This window comes from Notechis scutatus, chromosome 1 (genome assembly GCF_049901735.1).
Source record: "Notechis scutatus isolate UNSWTSFEM ecotype Mainland chromosome 1, rNotScu1.2, whole genome shotgun sequence".
Classification (NCBI taxonomy): domain Eukaryota; kingdom Metazoa; phylum Chordata; class Lepidosauria; order Squamata; family Elapidae; genus Notechis; species Notechis scutatus.
The window spans coordinates 53,610,422-53,619,026 of record NC_142009.1 but is presented as its reverse complement, the minus strand read 5'-3'; positions in this window follow the sequence as shown (position 1 = coordinate 53,619,026).

The window sequence follows — 8,605 nt, the reverse complement described above, 5'->3', positions numbered from 1 at the left end:
AGTCCTAGTTGATCAGCTGGGTCTTCTTTTGTTGCCCTGCACAGGAGAACAGAGCTGGAAAGCAGGTTAGTGGAGTGGGGAGGGAATGGGATTTTGCAGTATCCTTCCCCTGCCACGCCCACAAAGCCATCCCCACAGAACCTGTAGTAAAAAAAAAAATTAAATCCCACCACTGGTCCAGCTATATCTGTTCTGATGTCATTCTAACTTGTCCCAAAGGCAAGGCTACAGAGAATGTATTTGTTGACTACATTGGCTATGTAGCACCCTATTGCTAAACCCAAAATAGCTTTGAAGTCTTCATTTGAGATCTCCCTCCTTTTAATATAGTTTACTATATTTTCTTGGAGCTTCTAAAGCCTTATTGGGGCATTCAACTGAATACACAAACCTGGAAACTGATTTTCACTTCTCACACTAGACCAGAGGTCTCCAACCTTGGCAACTTTAAGACTTGGGGACTTCAACTCCCAGAATTCCTCAGCCAGCTTTGCTGGCTGAGGAATTCTGGGAGTTGAAGTCCACAAGTCTTAAAGTTGCCAAGGTTGGAGATCCCTGCACTAGACCATAATGTGATTGAAGTTTAGTTTACTGTGTTGTGGGAACAACTGGGGTGGGGTGGGGGAAGACTCCCCACTTGCTGCTAACTAAAGTAGATAGGAAGGCTGGGATCACTCCAAACAACCAAGTCAGATAAACTCCTGGAGATGCATTTGCACTACAACTCAAATAAGGACATTGGTTTTCATTAAGCGTATTATAGTGTATTAAATCAACTGGTATAGTTCATGAATCTAGAGAATATGTTAACTTGGTAATCAGTTTAAGCCTTTAAACTTTAGTACAGAAGTCTCCAAACTTGGCAACTTTAAGACTTGTGGACTTCAATTCCCAGAATTCCTCAGCCAGCATAGCTTAAAATTGCCAAATTTGGGGACCCCTGCTTTAGTACACCGTTGAAAGCAATCAAGTGGCATAACCCAAGATAACTCACTTGGACTCACACAACAAGCCAGGCCAAATGCTGTGGTGGCAAGTGTGCTTTGTGAACTCAGACAATTGTAGTTTGTTCAGTACCTTGTGGTTCAACAAACCACAGCTTAATACACTGTGTGACCACAGCCAGTAATAAAAGGTGACAAAGGTAAGCTGTTATCTGTATCCAAAATTGAATCCAACATTCAAACCTCCATTATTCTATATATGTGACCCTGGTAGTTTACAAAAACAAAATCAAAGCAATAAAAAATGAAGGTGGGAGGGAAGACAGTTCTATCAGTTTTAAGCAGAGGGGGGTGGCCTCTGCCTTTATCAAAGGAAGTGAACGTCTGCTTTGGGAGTAGTCCCATCTCTTTAGCAGAATGCCTGCCTTAGCCAGGAAACAAGCCTGGTTCTCTCCCAATGAGCTGAAGAGAAGTCTCAACTACATCTGTAGAATCCTCACTAACATCAGCCTTGTAGAAAGCTGGTTTACTGCCACATGGCTTCTTGGTCAATTTCTCTGCTCAGAAAGCACAGAGTTGAAGAAAGAGGCAAAGCTCGGCTTTCACAATCCATCCTCCAACTGTTTTAAAACTGCTTATTCTGTCAGGAATCTGAGAACTTAAAAAAAAAAAACACACACACATACACACAACCTACCTTTGTGACTGTTGATCAATTTACTTGGAAGCAAAACATCTCCTTGATCTCAGTGCAGCACGCCTATGGTTTTCATCTCAAGCCAGACAAATCAAAATTAAAACTCCTTTCAGAAAGCTTGGCGACTACAGACTTAAACTCGTTGGCAGATTCAAGGAGGTTCCTATGCAATTCTGCTGAGAAGCAGGGTGCAGCAAGGCTGATGTCTTGGAAAGCACGGAACATGTTTTTAATCAAACCTATACATACGCGCGGGGAACGTGTTCAAGTATTTTAAGAAATCCTGCACCTGAAAGAACAGGGCTCTGATTTCAAGAGGAACGTTGGTTGCCAAAAAATGTTACAAATGCTGCTTTATCACAAGCAATTTGGGTGGAGGAAACAGTCCCTTCCCCTTTCTAATTTTGTAAGTCAAGAGTGAGCACCTTCTGTAGAATAGTCACGCTCAGCACTGCAAGCAGGACTTCATTTTGGAAGAGGCATTAAGGTGGGGGGAAAATCTCTAACCTCCAACCCACCTAATTATGGTCTCGCTCCCAAGAGTGAATTTTTTTTTTTCATCCCAGAAACAGTCTGCAAATGGATGCAGTTCAAGATGGTCTCCTTCAGATTCTCTTGGGACAAGGGATGACAATCTTATTCATCAAAGGAGAATTAGAGCAGGATGTCTGAGAAATAGATTCTATCCACCAAAGGATCTCGTACATGGTTTTTTTTTTTTTTTTAATGGATTGCTCGCTTCAGAATTGACCTCTTGGCCCTCCCCAACTCAAGAAACATGCAGGATTTCAGCTGGATTCTATCCAACCATTGGAGTTTCCTTCCAAGTAACTCTGCAGAGAGTAAAGTGCAAGTGTGTCCAGATGCTATACAAACATGTGCTAGATGACCCACTTAGTTGGAGACATATTGAATTTTGTGGGCCCCATTATATAGCAAGATACAGTGTCTTGTTTCTGGGACTAGAAACAAGGAAGCCCACATTCTAGTCCAGTCTTGACAGAAAACCTCAGTGGGGGTTTGGAGCTGGAGACTCTCCCACAGCCCAACCGGCCTCACGGATTTTGCATTGACCTTTTTTTTTTTTTTTTTTGTCGTTTTCTACTGAACTAATGAATCTAGAGTTGTGGTGTCCTCTTGAATATTTATTGTGCTGGGTGCTTGGAACAATTTCAGTCTCTGATGGTTTATAGGCTTTAGCAATCATTTGGGTGATGGGTGGGTATATTTGTTTAATTTCTATAACCACCCATTTCAGCCAGTGACTGGGCAGCTTACATCAAACTTACATTAGTGAGAGATGGACCTTTCAAGCAGGGGAGCACTGAGGCTAATCCAGTATAAAGATAAGGTTCCTAAATAAACATATTTCCTACTTTGCATTCAGGATACTATCCTGTCTTTCTAATGCATATTTTGACGCTTGTCTGTGGGATCTTGTTTACCGGGACATGAAACAAAAGCACAAAGACAATGGAAGAAAAAAAATGCATTAAGTTAGGATTCAGTGAAAGAAGGAAGGCTTTGTCTCTTCCTTCCCCCTCCTTAAATGGACTTGGCTGGACTCGAGGTGATAGATCTTCATCAGGCTCAAGATGTGGGGTTGCTTTTAGGAATTGACTCACTACAGTCAGTGCAACTCTTAAAGCGGTCCTGCTTTTATTTCAAGCTGACAGGATGGAAAGCTGGCGGGTGTGTGGAGGCGAGGCTGTTTAGAGTAATGTTCATTAATCTCAGCAACTGTAAAATATGCAGACTTCAATACCCAGAAATCCCCAGCCGAGATTGTTGTTGAAGTTGCTGAGGTGGAGAAACCTTGAATGATCTTCGATGCAAGTTCAAAGCACTTGGAAGCTCTGTACAGCCCTTTTAACTAACAGCTCAGGAGACGCAAAATGGAAATGGGGGGCGGGGGAATAAAAAATTTCTGGAATAGGTTGCAAAGGGTTATTCCGTGAGTTGGATGGCTTTACTGCCGCTTGATTTGAGGAAAGTAACAGCAGCGCGACCTCGCTTTTCAGAATCCCCCGAGGTGGCTCCAGATCCTGTTCCTTCCAAGTTAACTTCTACAACCGTTGGCTTTTCTGCTCAAAGCCTCCACGCGAGCCTTCTCGGAAAACGGCCCAGTCTTTGGTCTGGGCTAAACGGAGCGCCACTTTCCTTGCAGGGATTGCGGCGCCAGCTCCGCACCTCGAGCCGAGGCCCCTTCCCAGGACCGCCTTGTTTCGCTTCCGACGTGCCATTCTGCAGCCTCCGCCGCCACGTTGACACCGCCCGCCAGAAAGGCCCAACACGTGCGGTGATTTCCCTCCCCAGCTTGCAAAACAAAACAAAAAAAAGTGTCAACGGTGCCAGCTGAGCAAAAAAGCTGCTGAATTCTGCCTTTCCCACGAGCGTAGCGGCTAAATTGTCCTCGCAGTGAAATTCCTTAAAGCGGGAAAACGCTCCACGTAGTCGTTTTTCAGACACCGCTTAATGAGAACTGTATTGGGGAGGTGGCGGGCGTCTTTGTTTAAACCTGGTGGTCGCTGTCTTAAGTTACTTGCAACGGAGTAAATCGCATTTAATGTTCGGATATTTCCGAGAAACGGGGTGGGAGTCGCTTGTATCAAAATACCGTTCGGGGGAAAAACTACTCAGAAAGGCTTTTCAATTTTTAGGTCCAAAGACAGAGCATTTGGAATAATAATCTACTACAGATCGATATATATCAGGAAGACAATACACGGAACTGGAAGGAGGTTTGGAACTATTTCTTTGACATTCTTTAAAGAATCGTGGTGCCTCCCCAACTCAAGTGGTTTTGAGAAAATAGGAATTACACACTGTCTAGGGCAGCGGTCCCCAAACTTGGCAACTTGAAGACTTCAACTCCCATTTAATTCAATTCTGGGAGTTGAAGTCCACAAGTCTTCAAGTTGCCAAGTCTGGAGACCTCTGGTCTAGGGCAATCTTATGCCTTTATCTTAGAATAGCCTTTTGCAATCTACTTAGGGAAAATTTATTTTTAGTCAACTGACATAATATGGTGGTGCCGTTGGTGTTTTAAAGAGCTCTAATCCAGGAAGTTGCCGTTTCTCCGATAGAAACCAAACACATCGTTTTACGGTTCTCTACATAAGATACAGCCCTGGTGTACCTTGAAGATTGACAAGTGAATTTATAAAAAATCAGAAAGGGGGACAATCTCATCTGCTGAATTCCTCCCATCCTTTTCTAGCAGAAAAAATGCACCAAAAGCTCTTGCATTTAATGGCTGCATCATTAACACAAATCATATGTAGCTGTCCCATTGGTTCTAATGGGATTATGCAAACATGCTTAGCTGGCTTCAAATTGATTTAAACCAGATGGATTATTAGGACATGCTGCTGGAGATAATGGGATATGATCGGGAAAACATAAAACTTCAGTCCTAATCTTAAACAAACTTATGGAAAGTAAGTTGCCCTGTGAATAATGAGATTTACTCCCTGTAGTAAGCACATTTTTTAAATTTAGATTTCCATCCAATGCATTATCTTGAATTTAATGTTTGCCAAGTAACATGCTTAGGTTTTTATTGTATGTCTGTTAAAAACTACTCTTTATGGAGCTATTACTGTAGCCTGACTAAAAGCTTTTAAATAGCATTTTGTTAGATATCAAATGAATCTGCTTAGGCTATGGACTAGGGATCCATTCAGCTCCTGCCTTATAGAGAAGCGTCCTCATAACATGTTTTCAGATGCTGACATCAATAAGTCCAAGAGGTGTATTGAATCCAGCCCAAATGAAAAGCTTGAGCTACTATTTTTGCATGTGGAGTAAATCCAGCTCATTGCCTTGTAGTTTACCTCTTGAGTTGAAATGCAGTAATATTAAAAAAAAATTGAAGTAAGTTAGGCCAAGTCTATTCTAGGACTCAGTGGATTTTACAATACAACTCCTGTCTGTAGTATTTCTCTGGGGAGGAAAACCGCTTTAAATTTAAGGCTGCTCTCTTATGGGATAGGAAATGACAACAGGGGAATACCTCCGAACAGGTCTACAAAGTAGACATTTCTGAATGGCTGGAAACCAGTCCTAAATGTAACTTTCCCCTGTAACAAAGTCTCATTTAAATACACCATTTATTTAGATAAATTAACTCCCAATAAGACCTCTTTCAGGCTACTTATTTCAGTCTTCTCTTCCAGGCATAAAAAATGGGGCAGCTAAACCAACATTGCGTATATTTGCAACTGTATTTAATTTGCATTGTTGTTGTTGTTTTAGTTCCAAGTGCTGACCTTTCAAATGGACATGTTACCTAAAGATAAATCCCTACTGATTTCCGCCCTTCTTTCTAGCATCTAATTCCCTAGCATCTAATTCAGTACTCCTAAACTAGATGCTAGGGAGCATCTTGGTGAGATTTGTGTGTTCGAAAAGCAGTTTAGGCCTCAGTGAAGCCCAACTTGTAACACCATCTAAAACAAACTAAGCAACTGTCCAATCAAGGACAATATGCCTCACTTCCAGTTACTTTCATCTGGGTTCTTAACTTACAAACCCCACTTAAATCAAAGAGGCATACGTGACCCTTCTAAATATGGATATTATGCTGTATGGCAAGCAAGAGGAACATACGTCCAGTGAAATGAGAACCCAGACTAGGTATCCTGAAGCAAGACCCCAAAACTTTGGTGGAACCTCTCTCTACATATGTCCAGAAAGGAGCCCTGAGATGCAAGTCTTGGTACGTTAGCCAGGGACAGTAGTCAGGATCAGCCTTTTTCAAAGGAAGACTTCTACATAACAGAAGGGTCTTTTATGTTAAACCTAATGTTTCAGCATTAATTTGGGGTGGGGGTGGGGCTTAGCTTATTGTGAGAACTCAGCATGCTTGTTCAGCTTGTCATTCAATCTTTATTGTACAAACTCAAACAGGAAATGATTGATTCAGTCATAGGTTAAGCGGGCTGCATATATGCAGGCATTAGAATCTGATTAGAGTCTGGTTCCAGCTTCCCATATAACTACATGCATAAGCTGGTCCTATAACTTTAAGTATCCTGATTTTAAACAGAAACTGAAAACTAAATCTCCATGAAAATGCTTCCAATATGCAATCCCAATCAAATGGGGGGGGAAATGCCCTCCAGATCAGGGGTCTCCAACCTTAGCAACTTTAAGACTTGTGGACTTTAACTCCCAGAATTCCTCAGCCAGCTTTGGGAGTTGAAGTCCACAAGTCTTAAAGTTCCCAAGGTTGGAGACCCCTGCTCCAGATGACTACCACTGGGATATCCTCACAGGCTGAAATGTCACCATTCAGAAACAAAAAGAAAAATATGTGTTTTCCATAAGACTTATTTGCATATAATAACTCTTGTAAATTAGTACTTTTGCTTACATATCCCACTTTGGCTGATTCCCCCAACACAAGACACTGGATTAAACCGAGATGTGAATAGTTTTAGAATATTGTTAAGCTTGCTGTGCATCGTATTAAATCACAATATGACTTATTCTGTTGGCAAAAGAAAGTCACCTGGTATAGTAATTGTCTTTCATTGCTTTGGGATCAGGGTTAAACTTTGTGTAGAAATTCAGTCATAAATCACAAAAAAGACAAGTAAATCCCATTCAAGGGGTTTTACTCTGAGCAAATAAGGGTATAGGACTGAAACCCAATCACAGAAACTTATCAGCATTAATTATGCAGAAGCAAATGTGGCAGAACATGGTATAAGATCACAAGCTTTGCGTGCCTTCTGTTGCCATCAATCCCAACTAGTAAGAAAGGTGCCAAGACACTGAAATTACATCTAATATGGGAAATGATTCCATGTTTCAGCAACTATGCAGCTGGGAATGATTGATTGCTTCATATATTATTTCTTTAAATTTGTTAATCAAGAACTCCATTAAAGTTTTACAGGTTTTTTTTTCTTCCCATCCTATTTCTATCCTTGTTGCTCTTTCCCACCAATACGGCTTGTATGGAAGATGGTCAACAGTAGTAGTAGGAATAAGAATTCTACTTTCTATTATTACACTTCTTTTGTGCATTATTATACACATACAGAGATCCATTTCTGTTCAAAGTACATGGAATTAGATGGGAAACTATTGCCTGATTCATAGTGATCCTGACTAACAAAGTAAATTCAGTAAATCCAATTTACTTTATGATGCTCATACTCAAGAGGGCTTGAAACGTGATCCTGAGCACCTACTGATAAGCTCCAACTGATTACAGAGTAGAATTTCCACCCTTTCTATACCTGGCCTGAGGCAAGATGATAAATAGGCAATTAAGACTATATCTAGCAAGAAAGCAAACTGTTTCCTTTGGACTGGATTAAAGGAGCAGGAACATATGGCCTTCTATATATTATACACTTACTATGCTGGTGGAGGATAGATAATCCCCTCTGTAAACAAATTCAAGGAAAATAAATTGAGCTGTGATAAATAACAGATAATTCAATGAGAAGAATTTGTCGATTTGTCTCATCACATTAGTTCTTTTCATTGTTCACTTTAGAATAGGAATGTCCATGTTGAATGACAACATACCTTTTGATACTAAGTGGGGATAAATCATAAAGTATTCATCTCACTTTGAATTTCAGTTGAGGATGGATTATTAAACCTTGCACCCTTAATAGAAATTACCTTTTGCCTATTTTTTCTGAAAATGCTCCTATATCCTTCATGTTTTGCAATTCTCAGGAATAACTATGATCTCAGCAGCAATATAGCAGCGACAAAACATGTGACTTGTAGTGTGGCTGCAAAAAACCTTAATTTATACATCATATACTGTATATGTGAAATGGTGAAGCAGAGGTGGATCCTAAACTGCTTAATAAAACAATTCTGTGATTTGGTTGTATAAATAGTATGAGTCATTTGGGCTGTCTAAGTAGCATAGCTGAGATTTCAAAAGAACATTATGATCCAAGACAAATTTAGATAAATTACAGTGGTGCAA